The sequence below is a fragment of the Triticum dicoccoides genome, chromosome 1A (assembly GCF_002162155.2).
Source record: "Triticum dicoccoides isolate Atlit2015 ecotype Zavitan chromosome 1A, WEW_v2.0, whole genome shotgun sequence".
NCBI lineage: Eukaryota > Viridiplantae > Streptophyta > Magnoliopsida > Poales > Poaceae > Triticum > Triticum dicoccoides.
In genome coordinates this window covers 383349312-383368428 of record NC_041380.1, presented here as the reverse complement: position 1 = coordinate 383368428, position 19117 = coordinate 383349312, and positions in this window count along the sequence as shown.

Sequence of the window (19117 nt, the reverse complement as noted above, 5' to 3'; positions counted from 1 at the left end):
TTAGCTATGTGAAGACTCTCTAAAATTTAATAATTTCAGATCTTGGTATTTTATTCAAATATAAAGAAAAACAAAATAAAATTACATCTAAGAATAGCAAACATCATGTGAAGAAGCAAAAACTTAGGATCAGTCGATACTAACCGATAGTTGTTGAAGAAGAAAGGTGGGATGCCAACCGGGCATCCCCAAGCTTAGACGCTTGAGACCTCTTGAAATATTATCTTGGTATGCCTTGGGCATCCCCAATCTTGAGCTTTTGTGTCTCCTTAATTCCTCTCATATCACGCTCTCCCTAAATCTCAAAATCTTCATCCACACAAAACTCAACAAGGACTCGTGAGATAAGTTAGTATAAACCATTGCCAAAACCTTATCATACTCTACTGTAGAAAATCCCTAAAATTTTCAACATTGCATACTAAATTCCTCTGCATATTTAATAGTCCTATCCTCAAATAGAATCATTAAAGAAGCAAACATATGCAAACATAACAGCAATCTGCCTAAACAGGACAATCTGTAAAGAATGCAGCAACATCCATACTTCCCTAGCTCAAAAAAGTTATGAAAGAAAATTACCACTGTACTAAATTTATCAGAGCTTAATATGCAAAAGGTTTCAACATTGTATCACATTCTGACTTTTCTAGGGAATTATTGCAACAACGGTAAACTTTCTATTTTCAAACAACAACATGTGGACTTCTAAAATAGGCATAGTAAAGGCTATCAATGCCACTTTTATTGAAATAAAAGATGTAAAACATTATTCTAAATAAAATCAAGAAATTCTTAACAAAATAATTTGACGCTCCAAGCAAAACGCATATCATGTGGTAAATAAAAATATAGCTCCAAGTAAAGTTACCGATGAACGAAGACGAAAGAGGGGATGCCTTCCGGGGCATCCCCAAGCTTAGGCTCTTGGCTATCCTTGAATATTACCTTGGGGTGCCTCGGGCATCCCCAAGCTTAGGCTCTTGCCACTCCTTATTCCCTAGTCCATCGAATCCTTACCCAAAACTTGAAAACTTCACAACACAAAACTTAACAGAAAACTCGTAAGCTCCGTTAGTATAAGAAAATAAATCACCGCTTCAAGGTACTGTAATTAACTCATTCTTTATTTATATTGGTTTTAAACCTACTGTATTCCAACTTCTCTATGGTTTATAAAGTCTTTTACTAGCCATAGATTCATCAAAGTAAGTAAACAACACATGAAAAACAGAATCTGTCAAAAACAGAATAGTCTGTAGTAATCTGGATCAAACGTATACTTCTGTAACTCATAAAATTCTCAAATAAATTTCTGGACCTGAGGAATTTATCTATTAAGCATCTGAAAAAAGCATTAACTAAATATAACTTTCCAAATAAAAATTACAGCAGTTCTCGTGAGAGCTAGAGTTTCTGTTTTTTACAGCAAGTTCAACAAGACTTTCCCCAAGTCTTCCCAACGGTTCTACTTGGCACAAACACTAATTAAAAGCATAAAACAACATATAAAAAGAGGCTAGATGAATTATTTATTACTAAACAGGAACAAAAAGCATTGAATAAAAATAAAATTGGGTTGACTCCCAACAAGCGCTATCGTTTAATGCCCCTAGCTACGCATGATGATTTCAATGATGCTCACATAAAAGATAAGAATTGAAACATAAAGGGAGAATCATGAATAATATGACTAGCACATTTAAGTCTAACATACTTCCTATGCGTAGGGATTTTGTGAGCAAACAACTTATGGGAACAATAATCAACTAGCATAGGAGGGCAAAACAAGCATAACTTCGAAACTTTAAGCACATAGAGAGGAAACTTGATATTATTGCAATTCCTACAAGCATATATTCCTCCCTCATAATAATTTTCAGTAGCATCATGAATGAACTCAAAAATATAACCATCACTTAAAGCATTCTTTTCATGATTTACAAGCATAGAAAATTTACTACTCTCCACATAAGCAAAATTCTTCTCATTTGGAATAGTGGGAGCATCATGAGAGACTCGAATACTATAAATTGTTACCACATTAAAAGAGTAATGTTAAGAGAAGGGGTAATCATAATCATGACAACTTTTATAAATATAATCACTACTTTTTATAGCATAAGTATCATCACAATAATCATCATAGGTAGGAGGCATGCTATCATCATTATAAATTTGCATATCAAAACTTGGGAGACTAAAAATATCATCTTCATTAAACGTATCATCCCCATGCTTGGGACAAACATTAATTGCAGCAAACATATTCTCAAAAACATCATCTTCATCAAACATAGCATTCCCAAGCTTGGGCCTTTTCATATCATAAGCATAATCACTCTCATCATTAATAGTATGGATAGCACCAATAGTATAGCAATTATCATATTCTTCCAAGCAAGTGCCAAAAAGATTTTCAAGATCATAAGAAGTATCATTATCTTCCACAATTATATTTTCATGAGGCATAATAGTAATAGGAGCAGCATTATTTGGGAGAGATATCTTTTCACCTCTCTTCCTTTTTCTTTTCTTCTTCTTCACCACATCATGTGTGGGTTCAATCCTCTTTTTGGAGCTCCTTATTAATGAGATTGGTTGAATAGGAGGCTCCTCCTCGTTACCTGATTCATCATAAGAAATAATAGGAGGATATTCGGAAGTCTCTTCCCTTTCATTAGTATTCTCTTCATCTTCTATTTGTTTTCTTCTCTTTATGTAGTTGGCAATATAAGAATTTTCAATACAATTCACCGCACAGTACATATAAATTTCCTCTAGATCAAATCCAAGAAGTTTATAAGGGGCAAATTCTGGAAGATAATTAGTTATACGTTTCATTTCTTTGTAACCCATAAGCAAACTAAGTTCATTATGATGTGCAAGGGAAATAAAGTCATCACAATTTTTGGACACGATACGATCATGAAACAATTTGCATTGGGTATTGAAATGATCATGTTCATTGCAAAGCTCACAAGTATGGCCAATATAATTTAAATTTTCAGCACATTCATCTAGCCTTTCTTGCAACAATTTAGTTTCTAAGTCCTTATGCCTCTTGCAATATCTATCTTCCCTATTTGGTGTGTTCGTTCAAACCCAATGTACTCCACAAAAATTGACATGTTTATAGGAGACATTTTCATCATAACTAGTGCAATCATCATTAGTATCATGGATATTCAAAGAATTCGTACTAACAATATTGCAATCATGCTCATCATTCACATATTTAGTGCCAAACATTTCATAGATTTCTTCTTCTAGCACTTGAGCACAATTATCCTTTCCATCATACTCACGAAAGATATTAAAAAGGTGAAGCGTATGAGACAAACTCAATTCCATTTTTTTAATTTTATTTCATAAACTAAACTAGTGATAAAACAAGAAACTAAAAGACTCGATTGCAAGATCTAAAGATATACCTTCAAGCACTCACCTCCCCGGCAACGGCGCCAGAAAAGAGCTTGATGTCTACTACACAACCCTCTTCTTGTAGACGTTGTTGGGCCTCCAAGTGCATAGGTTTGTAGGACAGTAGCAAATTTCCCTCAAGTGGATGGCCTAAGGTTTATCAATCCGTAGGAGGCATAGGATGAAGATGGTCTCTCTCAAGCAACCCTGCAACCAAATAACAAAGAGTCTCTTGTGTCCCCAACACACCCAATACAACAGTAAATTGTATAGGTGCACTAGTTCGGCGAAGAGATGGTGATAGAAGTGCAATATGGATAGTAGATAATAGTTTTTATAATATGAAAATATAAAAACAGCAAGGTAACTAATGATAAAAGTGAGCGTAAACGGTATTGCAATGTGTGGAAATAAGGCCTAGGGTTCATACTTTCACTAGTGAAAGTTCTCTCAACAATAATAACATAATTGGATCACATAACTATCCCTCAACATGCAACAAAGAGTCACTCCAAAGTCACTAATAGAGGAGAACAAATGAAGAGATTATGGTAGGGTATGAAACCACCTCAAAGTTATTCTTTCCAATCAATCCGTTGGGCTATTCCTATAAGTGTCACAAACAGCCCTAAAGTTCGTACTAGAATAACACCATAAGACACAAATCAACCAAAACCCTAATGTCACCTAGATACTCCAATGTCACCTCAAGTATCCTTGGGTATGATTATACGATATGTGTCACACAATCTGAGATTCATCTATTCAACCAACACAAGGGACCTCAAAGAGTGCCCCAAAGTTCTACCGGAGAATCACGACGAAAACATGTGCCAACCCCTATGCATAGGTTCATGGGCGGAACCCGCAAGTTGATCACCAAAACATACATCAAGTGAATCATGTGGTATCCCATTGTCAACACAGATACGCACGGCAAGACATACATCAAGTGTTCTCAAATCTTTAAAGACTCAATCCGTTAAGATAACTTCAAAGGGAAAACTCAATCCATTACAAAAGAGTAGAGGGGGAAGAAACATCATAGGATCCAAATATAATAGCAAAGCTCGCGATACATCAAGATCGTACCATCTCAAGAACACGAGAGAGAGAGAGAGAGAGAGAGAGAGAGAGAGAGAGAGAGAGAGATCAAACACATAGCTACTGGTACATACCCTCAGCCCCGAGGGAGAACTACTCCCTCCTCGTCATTTAGAGCACCGGGATGATGAAGATGGCCACCGGAGAGGGATTGCCCCCTCCGGCAGGGTGCCAGAACGGGTCTAGATTGGTTTTCGGTGGCTACGGAGGCTTCTGGCGGCGGAACTCCCGATCTATTATGCTCTTCGATGTTTTTAGGGTATATGGGGATATATAGGCGGAAGAAGTACGTCAGGGGGGCCAACGAGGGGCCCACGAGGGTGGAGGGCGCGCCCTAGGGGGGTGGGCGCGCCCCCCTACCTTGTGTCCTCCTCGAAGGTCCCCTGATGTGCACTCCAAGTCTTCTGGGCTTCTTTCCTTCCAAAAATGGGTTCCTGAAGTTTCAGCTCAATTGGACTCCGTTTGATTTTCCTTTTCTTCGAAACCCTAAAACAAGGTAAAAACAGAAACTGGCAATGGGCTCTGGGTTAATACGTTAGTCCCAAAAATGATATAAAAGTGTATAATAAAGCCCATAAACATCCAAAACATTAGATAATATAGCATGGAGCAATAAAAAATTATAGATACGTTGGAGACGTATCATGTATGACAACAAAATAAATTCCAACCATACAATAAAAGGCTTATTGGCATAAAGTTTACAGTCCTTGCAAATAAAAGCACCATCAGATGTATATAATCACAAATCATTTGACCTGAGTGCCAATGTTGCAGGATGTAGAATCTGATGGAGCAGCACAATCTTCCCCTATTTCCTCCATTGCTCTTGAACAACGAAGCAAATGTCTGATAGTGTGGTTTCAAAACCATTCATATCTTCACGACATTTGTCAACCACTATTCTTGTTTCAGAAACAACATCCATTAGTGATTGGACTTGTGTCTGGATCACAGATATATCACTCTGTCTAGCCGTATTATTTTGTTCAGTAGGTGTCGTGCTTCATGTTGCCGTTTATTCAAAAGAAAGTTGCGATCCAAGTGAGCTAGTGGGTGAGAAAAGCTTATTTTCCGGCTTGCTTGTCGAGTTTTCTGTGTTGGCAGAGGTTCTGAGCCTAAGGAAAGAATAATTACATCAACGTCATCTGCATGGCTGGCTTCTGCGTCATCTTGATAACAATCATTGTCAATGAGATGTACAAAAAATGAGCCAAGAGAGTCAAGTTCTACCTATGACTCATCGTCATCATCAATATTTAACCCGGCGGGTTCAACGGTTTTCTTCTTGGTAGGCTTCTTAGTGGCCATGGTTTTTGTATGAGCCAGTTTGGCTGGCTTATCTTGTGCTTTCTTCTTCCAAAATGGTGAAATGGCATGTGGAGGTTAAAAAGATCATAAGTAAGCATAACTATTGCAAAAGTGGTTGAGTGGAAGATGTGCAACACTTACGGCTGGCGGCTTGTTAAAGGTACATAAAGGAATAAGTCCAGTTTTGCTGCATTCCTTTGAAGGCTCGTTCAGTAGTTTCTTGGTGGCTTCAGTAATTTCTGCGTCAGACAGTTGAATATCGCAGTGGTGCTGAGGATCTTTCAAATCGCCAGTATATTCACACATTAAGCCAGAACTGCAGCTTAATGGCAAGATGCTCCATGACACCGAGCAGCAAACAAGATCAACGCCAGTTAGGCTATTAGCAATGAGGGCTCTAAGTCTTGAAAAAGTTGATGCATATTTGGCCCGCTCCTTCGCATTGATCCGTGGGGAAGCGGATATGTGTTGCTAAGCTGGTGGTTGCGGTAACCCGGCAGAGGATTCTCATCCGATGGAGAAGTGTCTTGACAGTGGAACCAAGTCCGGTTCCAATCTTTGGGATGGCTCAGCGGCTTGGCATAGGGAAAGTTGACTTCTTTCCTCTTCTGAATTGAAATCCCACCAAGCTCCAAGCTAGGACCGTCAGTAACTCTGTTTGATGGTTTAAGTAGTAAAATTCTCTGAACAATTCAACTATGGGCTTCACAAAAAACATGGAATTGTAAATGTTGGACACAGAGTTGGGTCCAATATCTTGAGGGTGAAGTTGGAAGGAATGAAGCACGTCGCGAAAAAACTTTGAACCGGGCGGGCTGAACCCCGGCTCAGGTGGTCAGTGAAGACAGTTACTTCTCCGTCCTTAGATGTAGGAGGGTTTTCTTCACCAGGGACCCTCCAGTCGATGTCTTTTTTCTTGGCTAGGGCACCAGTAGCAACAAAATTGTTTAGGTCTTCTTCAATGACCTGGGATGGGACCTAGTTGCAAGAGGTATATTTCTTGGCCATTTTTTTGTATGATCTTAAAGGACGATTAGGCTGATTTAAGATTATATGGTTAAGTCGGCTGGTTATCCAGAAAGAAAATAATACTGAAGCATGCCTAGATGTTAAACTGGAGGATGGCATTGAAGTTATAAAGATGAACTATTGGCGGCTTAAGAGGGGACTAATGGTACCTAGCGGGTTACGGTTTATGAGTTAAGCCGCCCACGCAATTATCTGTTTACAGATCTGAGGATGGCAAAAATTGCTAAATGTTGAAGGAAAAACAGATTTCACAGATTGATGCTATGATTTTGTATCTACGGTGCTTTAGATAATAGAAAAATATTTAGACCGAAATTGGCAGTGCTTGAGCAGTTGATATATCCAGATTGGATTTCTTACACGAAGGAGATGCCCTAATAGCAAAAATGAGTACTACAGCTACCGCCGCGCAGGAGAAGTACCAAGTTGAATAAAAAATCATAAGATACAGGGAAGGGCAGAGATGAACTACGACGAACTCGTACAAACCCTAATGAGATCTGTGGGAAAGGGAAAGAGGAGAACTTACCAGAGCTCTTGAATAGCAAAGGTGCGCATATGAACTCTGACCGATTCAGGTTGATGCAGCGGCTGTTGTCAAAGTAGGGGCAAAGGTCGACGACAGCGGAGCTCGGGCACTAAGGCGACGCGAGGAAGAAGAAAGAGACAAAGAGGCAAGGGGGAAAGGGAAAGGGACCCCTGGCCCTATTTATAAGGTCAAAAGGATAAGTGGCATGCACGGGAATCGAGGAGGCCAAAAAATGGATATGCGACAGCACAGACACCTCGATTTTCGGGAGTTAATTAAAAGAGAATCTATATTAAAGATTTAGGCCTTGCATAATATTAGTGATAGGTGACGTCACAGCAGGTTATCGCAATCTTATGAGATGACGTCATGGCGGGTTACAAGATCTTGTAAGAGAAAATGAAGAAGGATTTTTTTCTAAGTGATGAGATACTAACATGAACAAGTTCACATCAATCTAGGGCCTAATGTTAGGGATATAACTATTGGGTATGACCCACCCAGGATGGGCCGGGTCATACCACTGGCGGTTCATAATAATAAAAGCCCATGAAGATATTGAACATGGTGGTTCACGAAGCAGACTTACTGAAGGCCCAAAACCCAAGGGCGACTTAAGACGCGGAGGTTCAAACTGCCATATATGTATGACTTGTAGTATAAGGCATGTGTAATTAGTCACCGAGCCGGACACCTCATGTATGAGCCTGCCGGGACTCTGTGAGCCGCAAGGCGTCAACCTGTCTATATAAAGGGACGACCCGGTGGCGGTTTAGGGTAAGAAACAAGAGATCGAGAACTAGTTCAAGTGTATTCGCTCCCTGGTAATCGAGACCAAAGCAATACCACCTGAAACTAGACTAGGCTTCTACCTTCACCGCAAGGGGCCGAACCAGTATAAACTCCTGTGTCCTTTGTCCCGATTCACCCCTTTAAGCTAACCTAGTTGCGATGGCTCCACGACTAAGTCCTTCCGCTAGGACATCTGCCGTGACAATTCCACGACAGGTAGGATACAAGGGATCAATAGGAGGCACACAAGGGCTAGTAATATAGTTGTTCAAATTATATTCATTGAAAATCTCAAGCATCTCACTTTTCCAAGCACTATAGAACTCTCCATCAAGCATAGGCACTCTATGTCTAATACTCTCAATCGTAGACTCATCCATCTTCCTCCAATGGTGATTAAACCAAAGCAATGGAGACCAATGCTTTGATACCAATTGAAATGATCGAGAAGAGGTGTCTAGAGGGGGGGGGTGATTAGACACTCAACAAGAAAAAGTAGTAGTTTTTAAGTTCTTCAAGTTGAGATGGAGTTTTAGCACAAGTTTAAGCATTCACAATACATTTCAAGCAAGAATGGCAAGAGTATGAGCAGCAGAAAGAGTAAAGCATGCTAATTGCAAAAAAGTAGAGGGATGGGATTGGAGTGTGCAAATGCAATGAAGACACGGAGATTTTTGGTGTGGTTCAGATAGGTGGTGCTATCGTACATCCACATTGAAGGAGACTTCAACCCATGAAGGGTAACGGCTGCGCGAGTCCATGGAGGGCTCCACCCATGAAGGGTCCATGAAGAAGCAACCTTGTCTATCCCACCATGGCCATCGCCCATGAAGGACTTGCCTCACTCGGGTAGATCTTCATGAAGTAGGCGATCTCCTTGGCCTTACAAACTCCTTGGTTTAACTCCACAATCTTGTCGGAGGCTCCCAAGTGACACCAAACCAATCTAGGAGACACCACTCTCCAAAAGGTGATAGATGGTGTGATGATGATGAACTCCTTGCTCTTGTGCTTCAAATGATAGTTTCCCTAGAACTCAACTCTCTCTCAGAGATTTGGCTATGGTGGAAAGATGATTTGAGTGGAAAATAACTTGGGGAAGGCTAGAGATCAAGATTCTTGTGGTTGGATTGGAATGTCTTGGTCTGAACACATGAGTAGGCGGTTCTCTCTCAGAAAATGAGTAGTAGAAGTGTAGGCACGTTCTGATGGCTCTCTCTTGAATGGAGATGGGGTGGAGGGGTATATATAGCCTCCACACAAAATCCAACTATTACACACATTTGACCCGACTTGGTTAGACTGAATAGAAGAACTCGCTAAGACCGATTCAGTTCAAAATGTGAATGTTAGGAATATTGATTGGACCTACATGATCAACTCGGTGGGACCGATGTGCTAGGGTTAGGGCAAAACCTTGTCTCGATGAGACCGATTGCATGAACTCGATGAGACCGATTTCAACAATGAGCAAACAGAGAGTTGGTCAAGCAAACTCGGTGGGACCGATTGCACATTTTGGTGAGACCGAAATAATTACAACAGGCAACATAGAGTTTGCAAGGCCATCTTGGTGAGACCAAGATCCCTATCGGTGAGACCAAATTGTCTAGGGTTTCTGGCAGTGGCTAGGTCAAATGAAATCGGTGGCGCCGAATAGATCAAATTGGTGGGGCCGAATTTGACTTTAGGTTTTGGATAAATGTGGAAGTGAGAAAGTGGCTAAGGATTTTGGAGAAATATCAATAAGCACTTTGAGCAAGTAGACCATTAAACAACTCCTCATCCCCTTTTAATAGTATTGGCTTTCCTATGGAATCAATGTCATCTTGGATCACTAAAATGAAAATGAAGAGTCTTGAGCCTTTGCCAATCTTTATCCTTAGCATTTTGAAGGGGTTCCACATCTTCTTGTCCCTGCCACGCCAGTTTTGAACTCATCTAAAATATACTAGATAAAAGTATTAGTCCAAGAAGAGATATGTTGACATTAATTACCAAAATCACCCAGGGAGAACTTGTGCTTTTAGCCTGCCTGGATGCCCCTTCTGTCGCTGGGAGAGGACACCGCAAGATCGAACCCATCACAAAGCACTTCTTCCCATGGCAAGAAAAATCGATCTAGTCGGCCTAACTAAACCAAAGATTCGAAGAAGAAATACGAGGCTATAAATAATCATGCATATAAGAGATCAAAGAAGACTCAAACAGTATTCATGGATATAGATCTGATTATAAACTCAAAGTTCTTCGGATCCCAACAAACACATAGCAAAAAGAGTTACATCAAATAGATCTCCAAGATACCATTGTATTGAGAATCAAAAAGAGAGAAGAAGCCATCTAGCTACTGCCTACGGACACTTAGGTATATGGTGGACTACTCACACATCATCTGAGCGACACGAATGAGGATGATGAACCCCTCCGTGATGGTGTTAGACTGGATCTCGTGGTTCTGGAACTTGCGGCGGCTGGAATTGTGTTTTGTCGACTCCCCTAGGGTTTCTGGAATATTTGGGAATTTATAGGGCGAAGAGGCAGTGCAGGAGACCTCGGCGGCACCTACAACCCACCTGGGTGCACCTGGGCCTCCTGGTGCGCCCAGGTGTCCTGTGGTCCCCATGGGGATCCCATCTGGTGCTTTCTTATCCCCCAAGGTGTCTTCTGGTCCAAAAAATATCTCCAAAAAGTTTAGTTTCGTTTGGACTCCATTTGGTACTAATATTCTGCGAAGTAAAAAATAAGCAAAAACAGCAACTGGCACTGGGCACTATGTCAATAGGTTAGTCCCAATGATATAAAGTTGCTATAAAATGATTGTAAAACATCCAAGAATGGTAATATAACAACATGGAATAATAAAAAAATTATAGATACGTTGGAGACGTATCATTCTCTCATTTTCTTTTTTTTTTCTCTTTTTTGTTGGGCTCGTTTTGGCCTCTTTTTGTCAGTTTTTTTATTTTTCGTTCAGAGTCTCATGCTGACTTGTGGGGGGATCATAGTCTGCATCATCCTTTCCTCACTTGGGACAATGCTCTAATAATGAATATGATGATCATCACACTTCTATTTACTTACAACTCAAAAAATCACAACTCAATACTACAACAAAATATGACTCTATATGAAAGCCTCTAACGGTGTACCAAGATGTGCAATGATCTAGTGTAACATGTATAAAAAACGTTGTGAACGGTGGCTAAGCCACAAATACTATGTCAGCTATATGATCATGCAAAGCAATATGACAATGATGATGTGTGTCATAAAAACGGAATAGTGGAAGTTGCATGGCAGTATATCTCGGAATGGATATCGAAATGCAATAATAGGTAGGTATGGTGGTTGTTTTGAGGAAGACATAAGGAGGCTTATGTGTGATAGAGTGTATCATATCACGGGGTTTGGATGCACCGGCGAAGTTTCCACCACATCTCAAAGTGAGAAAGGGCAATGCATGGTACTGAAGAGGCTAGCAAATTGCGGAAAGGTTATAGTGCGTAGAATCCATGGACTCACATTAGTCATAAAGAAATCACATACTTATTGCAAAATTTTATTAGCCCTCAAAGCAAAGTACAACTATGCATGCCCCTTGCGGGTAGATTGATAAAAAGACCATCGCTCGTCCCCGACCGCCACTCATAAGGAAGACAATCAATAATAAACCATGCTCCAACATCATAGAATAACGAGAGACTATACATGCATGATTTAGGAAGACAAACCTTAACGCCAATATTTGTCGGGGTTCTGGGAACGGGGGTCCCCAGACTTGCCTGCCTGCTGCCTGCGGCGTGGCTCAGGTAGGGGCCTAGCGCGGCCCATCTTCATCAGCCCAAGCTCAAGACCCTCGCGAGGAGCCAAGCCTTGCGGGGCGGACGACAGGAAGCTTCCTCAAGAGCGGCCTCATCAGGAAGGCTCGCAAGGAGGTGGAGAGATCAATGCAAGGGTACCTCACGAGGATCCCATGACGCAAGCCATGACGATCAAGGCCAGGAGGCACCAGGCGGGCGCCGGCCTGCGCAGGGTCCTTGTTTCCCCTTTGATGCAAAGGGGCAAGCACAGGCAAGGTATCAGGCAAAGGTTACCATTCCGGTGCAACGAGACCAAGACCAGCCGGACGATCGGACGGAGGTCAGCATGGTGCTCAAGACAGCGTCATCACCAGTGCTTTTGGCAGCCAAAGACCACCTTTGGTCAGGATAACTTGTACTAGATGTTCCCCTTCGAAATGGCCAATTGTTGGTGCCCTTCCCGCTCAATTATTCGGGGAGAGGCCCAGGGCCTGTATAAATAGAGCTAGCCTCCACGGAGGAAAAGAGGTGGGAGAAAACCCAGTAGAGACTAAGTAGAACACACTGCACCAGCTCAAGAACACCCCTCGCGAGGCTGTTCTTCCCTTGTACTATCCATCATCAGCCCCAGAGGCAATCCACCGCACCACACACTGGAGTTGGGTATTACACCACAACAGTGGCCCGAACCAGTATAAACCTCGTGTCTCTTGTGTTGTTCATCATTTTCATCTTAGTTCGCACGAGAGGATCGGACGTAGATCGGTAGGGGAGAGATCTCCGCGCGCACCCCAGTGTTTGAACCTCAAGAGTCTGCTGGAACCCGAAATCCGACATTTGGTGCACCAGGTAGGGGTGCGCCGGAGTTCCCTCCCGACGGCCCGCTTTCAACCAACACCGCGTTCTATCCTCATGGCAGACAACGCGCCGCCCGCCCTGGTAGCAGACGCCGGCGCTGGGGCCAGGGGGCTCCAGGCCTTGGCCCCCACCTTGCGACGGGTGCAGTGGCCGTGCAAGTTCAAGCCCGAGATGCCGCCGCACTACGGCAGGGCGACGTACCCACTGGTTTTCCTGCTAGCGTATGAGGACGCCGTCCTCAAGGCCGGTGGCGATGACCAGGTGATGGCCAACTGGTTGCCCATGGCCCTCACCGGTGTCCCGCGCATGTGGCTCCTCCACCTACCGATAGCTTCTGTGACCTCTTGGGAGGTGCTACACGACCTCTTCCTCGCCCATTTCGCCGCGCCAGCGCCGCCCGTCATCGCGGCTCTCCTGGGTGGGTCCCAAGCACCACCCTCGAGCCACCACATCAAGCCATTCACCCGTCAGATCAGTGCTGCATCCAAGCGCCAAGAGGCCCCCCGGGGCTGGGCGGCTGATCACCCCTTCAACCCCTCCGGTTCGGGCGCACTCCCGATGCTCTGCACCCCCACCATCTGCCAAGTGGCCGTCACCAGGACCCTCATCGACGGTGGTGCCGGCCTCAACGTGTTCTCGGTGGAGGCCTTCAGCCTCCTTCACGTGCCACCGGAGCGGCTCCAGCCCAGCAGGCCCTTCTCAGGCGTCGGAGCCGGTTCCACTGCCTCCTTGGGGCAGATCCGCCTCCCAGTGACCTTCGACACCTACGACAACTTCCACACAAAGCTGATCGACTTCGACATCACCCCCATCGGCCTTCCCTACAACGCCATCCTCGGCTACCCGGCCTTGGCCCGGTTCATGGCAGCAACTCACCCAGCGTACAACCTCATGAAGATGCCCGGGAGCAGCAGCGTCCTCACCGTGCCAGGAGACGCGAGGGATGCACTGCAGGTGCTCCAACTCACCTTCAAGGCGGCTGCGGTGGCGCAGCCCACCAGCACCGACGCCCTTGAGCCCAAGGGGGCTCCACCGGCTAAAAAGAAGCAGCTATTCACCCAGGACAAGGCGGAAACCAAGCAAGTACCGGTCGACGAGGACGGGTCCACCGGCGCCACCTTCACCATAGGGGCCAACCTCGAGCCCGAATAGGAGATGGCCCTGATCAGATTCCTGCGCGCGAACAAGGAGGTGTTCGCGTGGGAACCTAATCAGTTAGCAGGAGTCTCGAGAGGTGTGATCGGGCATCACCTCAACGTGTGCTCCAACGTACGCCCCGTGAAGCAGAAGGCAAGGAGGCAGTCTACTGAGAAACAGGCTTTCATCGTTCAAGAGACCCGGAAACTGGAAGCGACAGGGGTTATCCGCGAGGTCTGCTACCCTGATTGGCTGGCTAATCCTGTTGTCGTGCCAAAGAAGGGGGGAAGGAGCACATGTGTGTCGACTTCACCAACAAAGCCTGCCCGCAGGACCCATTTTCCGCTCCCCCGCATTGACCAGATAGTCGACTCCACCATAGAGTGTGACCTATTGTGCTTCCTGGATGCCTTCTTGGGCTATCACCAGATCAAGATGGCGGTGGAAGACATGGAGAAGACAGGTTTCCTAACCCCGTGTGGGGTGTACTGCTATACGTGCATGCCATTTGGGTTGCACAACGCAGGCACAACCTTTCAGCGGCTGATGCACATCGCTTTAGGCCGGCAGCTTGGGAGGAACGCTGAGGCTTATGTCGACGACATCATGGTGAAGTCTCGTGAGGCAAAAACCCTGATACGGGACCTGGAGGAAACCTTCGTGAGCCTCAACGAAGTGGATCTACGGCTCAACCCGGAGAAATGCGTGTTTGGAGTCCCCTCGGGCAAGCTCGTGGGCTTCCTAGTATCCCACAGAGGCATAGAGGCCAACCCGGAGGAGGTCAAGGCGGTCGAGGACATGAGCCCGCCGAAGACCCTCAGGGAGATGCAGAAGCTCACCGGGCGTGTAACCATGCTAGGGCGCTTCATAACCAAGCTAGGGGAGCGAGCACTGCCCTTCTTCAAGCTTATGAAGAAGAAAGGCCCCTTCGAATGGACTGAAGAGGCCGACAAGGCGTTCCAAGAACTCAAGAGGTACCTTACCAGCCCACCTGTGATGGTAGCCCCTCGCCCTCAGGAGCCCCTGGTGCTCTACCTTGCGGCCACGCCCTACTCCGCTAGCGCGGCTCTAGTGGCGGTCAGGGAGGAGCGCCGGGCCAAGGACGCATCGACTGCCAGGCGGAAGTAGAGCGAGGCCAGGAGGACCTCGCGAGGACCGCGACCACACCAAAGAGGGGCAGCCGCAGCAGGAGGGTGCACCTGGGGCAGGGGAGGCCCCTTCAAACGATCAAGAGCTGGGGGCTCCGTTGCCTCAGGATATGCCTCGACCCCTGGAGGACGCAAGCTGCGTCAGCACCCTCAACCTCGTCGAGCACCCCGTGTATTTTGTTAGCACAGTGCTACGGGACGCGAGGGTGTGGTACCCCATGCCTCAAAAGCTCCTCCTCGCGCTATTGGTGGCCTCACGTAAGCTGCGACACTACTTCCATGGCCACCCCATCAAGGTCGTCTCGGCATACCCCTTGGAGAGGGTACTCAGGAGCCCCAACTCAGCTGGAAGGGTCGCTGAATGGAACATCGAACTACAAGCATTTCAGCTGGAATTCAGTACGACCAGGGTCATCAAGGGAGCTGCACTTGCGGATTTCGTGGCAGAATGGGCAGAAGCACCGGGTCTCGAGGCAGGCGAAGACCGGTCACTTTCCCCAAGAAGTGAAGCGCCGGACGGCTGGGTCATGTACTTCGATGGGGCGTTCTCCCGACATGGCGCGGGAGGTGGCGCGGTGCTCGTATCCCCCACTCAGGACAAACTCTATTACGTCGTGCAACTCTGCTTCCAGCACGGAGAGAAGGTCTCCAACAATATAGCAGAGTACGAAGGCCTGATAGCAGGCTTGAAAGCCGCGATCTCCTTAGGGGTAAAGCGCCTCACCATCAAGGGCGATTCACAGCTCCTCGTCAACTTCTCCGGAAAGATATACGAGCCAAAGGATGAGCACATGGAAGCTTACCTCGCTGAAGTCCGCAAGATGGAGAAACAATTCTGGGGGCTGGAGCTGTAGCATGTGCCTCGCGGCACCAATTAGGAGGCCGACGACATTGCCAAGAGGGCGTCTAGGCGGCTGCCGCAGGAACCTGGCATCTTCGAGGAGCGGCTCTTCAAGCCCTCTGTGGTGCCGTCGCTATCGGGCACGGCGCAACCAAGGGGGAGCCTCCTCAGCCGCCTGCCTCGGGAGCTTTGGTCTGCGGCCCGGCCCCAGGGGCACGCCTGCTCCTGGCGTTGGAGCCTCAGGAGGGATGTTGGATCCCAGAGCTCAAGGACTACCTGATGCAAGCGATTCTGCCGGAGAACGAGGAGGAGGCGGAGCGTGTGGCACGGCAGGCCATGGCTTATTGCATCCAGGATGGCGAGCTCTACAGGAAGCGGCCAAATGACGTGTCCCTACGTTGCATTTCCAGGGAGCAAGAAAAGGAACTGCTGGCAGACGTACACAACGGAGACTGCGGGCACCACTCGTCGTCGCGAACCCTCGTCGGCAAGGCGTTCCACAACGGGTTCTACTGGCCCACAGCACTCAACGATGTTGTTGAGCTGGTGAAGGCTTGCGAGGCCTGCCAGTTTCACGCTAAACAAATCCATCAGCTTGCGGGGGGTCTGCAGACCATACCCCTCTCATGGCCGTTCGGAGTGTGGGGGTTGGACATTCTGGGCCCGTTCCCTCAGGTGCCAGGGGGCTATCGCTACCTCTACGTCGTTGTGGACAAGTTCACCAAGTGGGCCGAGGTGGAAGCTGTCCGCACAATCCCGGCAGGCTCGGCAGTCAAGTTCATCAAGGGCCTCGTGAGCCGGTTTGGGGTGCCTAACCGCATCATCACTGACAATGGTTCACAATTCACCAGTAATCTCTTCAAAACGTACTGTGCTAACCTTGGAACGCAGATATGCTACGCTTCGGTAGCACACCCCCGAAGCAATGGCCAGGCTGAACAAGCCAACGACGAGGTCCTGAGGGGCCTCAAGGCCAGGACCTTCAAGAAGAAGCTGGAGGCCTGTGGCAGGGGCTGGTACAACGAGCTCCGGTTCGTGCTGTGGTCAATCCGCATGACAGCGACCAAGCCGACTGGCGAGACCCCGTTCTTCTTCATCTACGGAGCAGAGGCTGTTCTCCCTCACGAGGTCAAGGGTCGCTCCGCATGGGTCTTGGCATTCGACGAGGCTCAGCAGGACGCCATGCGGGGGACGGATCTCGTGTCGGGGGAGGAACGCCATCGGGAAGCCGCACTGTGAGCGGCAAGGTATCAACAGACGCTACGATGATACCACTACCGCAACATCCGCCCCAGGACCCTTGAGGTAGGGGATCTCCTGCTCAGACGAGTTCTCTCCAAGGAGGGGCTGCACAAGCTCTCTCCCATGTCGGAGGGCCCGTTCAAGGTTGTTCATGTTTCCAGGCCTGGCTCCGCGCGCTTGGAGACTCCGGAGGGAGTACCATCCAGAACGCATGGAACATTCAACATCTTCGGAGGTTCTACCCCTGAGCGAGGCCTAGCGCCTAGGAAAGGCCCGGTGCCTGTGAAGAAGGCCAATGCCTGTGAAGCTATCGCGTTTTGGGAAAGGCCCGGTGCCTGTGAAGAAGGCCAATGCCTGTGAAGCTATCGCAATTTGGGAAAGGCCCGGTGCCTGTGAAGAAGGCAAACGCCTGTGAAGCTCGCCGCCCGTGACACTCTCACGTAATAATGAGTGGGGCTGTACACGCCCCGGAGTCTCTGGAGTGCCGCCCTTGGGCCTCGTGGGCTCCCGCCCACGCCCAGTGGCAGCACTTAGCTCCGCGCTGGTGAGAAGACGTCAAAGACTAGAATAGGTGCCGGACGCAACTTTTTCATTTGCTTTCTGCAGTTGGCATGTTTATTCCCATTTGATGTCTTATTGGAGTTGTTGGTGTTCCTGGCTTGTGACTCTCTGTCTTTTTCATCCACTCGGCTCATTTTCTCTCGCACAAGTCTCGCGAGGGATGTTCGCGGGCGCCCTCGCGAGTGTCTTCTACCCCGATCGTCTGGAGCTTTCCTGTCTGAGCCCTCTGCGGGAGCACCCCTCCCAGTCCATGCCTCACGGGCATCGCGACACAAATGCAGGACCTAGGCTGATCGCCCCCACTACCGGGACCAAAGGTTACCCCTCTAACTAATCCTTGCAGGGCATGAAGCGCACGGCGAGGCCTCTGCCTCCGGAGGCGAGGGCCGCGTCAAGCTCCACCAAGCTCAAATGACTCCCGTACATGGACACGCAACATGGGAACATAGTGCAGAAATGGCAAAAGCAAAGCGACACTTGACAGCAATAGTTCTAACACGTCCCCGCAGGGCCCTGTACTACCTTCTTCTTATGCAGGAAAGGAAGGAAACAAAATGGACAAGGCCTGTCCAACACCAACCTACAGCAAAAGCTCAAGCTGCTCCTGGGGTTCAGGCGGACGCCTCCTCTCGCTTCACCAGGGCGCTGCGGCGGGTGGACCCGCTGCCTTCACCCAGGCAGGCGCGACGGCGCGGGGGCTGGTCGCGGTCACCGCTGGAGGAGCTGCTGCCTGAGGGAGAGTCGCCAAAACTTGGAGAGCCCCGAGCACCGCCGCCGGCATGCCTGGCGCTGTCTTCATCCTGGTCGGTGCCGAGGCTGGGCAGGCGGCCGCGGTCACCATATTCGGGGCAGCACCCAGCGTGGCGACCATCTTCCCCAAACACCCTCACATAGAGGGTGGTGTCGCCATCGAACTTGAAGTGCAGGGTGTACCGCTGACCCAGGCCGCATGCGCGGGCAAATGTTTGCCAGCCGCGAGTCAGGGCCCCATTTCTGGAAGGAGAGGCCTCCAGCGAAGCCTAGAAGGCCCTGCTGCAACAGCCATCTGCCTGGAGCCAGAAGCCGCACCGGGCGCTGGCCGGTAGCTCACCTACGAATAAGCGGGGGAGCTGGAGCCAGTTGCTAGTCGGGTCCGCCGACCACACGACGAACTCCGACAGCACCTCCGCCGAGCGAAAGCGCGGCCTGGGGGGGCGCGCGGTCACGACATGCCTCCCCTCGGCAGCCGAGCGCTCACCACCGCGCAGGGAACCGCCTCCGTGGCCGCGGGAAGCCGATGCGGGGACCGCAAGATGCTTGCGAGGACGACCCCGGCCGCGCCTGGCCAGGGGGGGGAGTC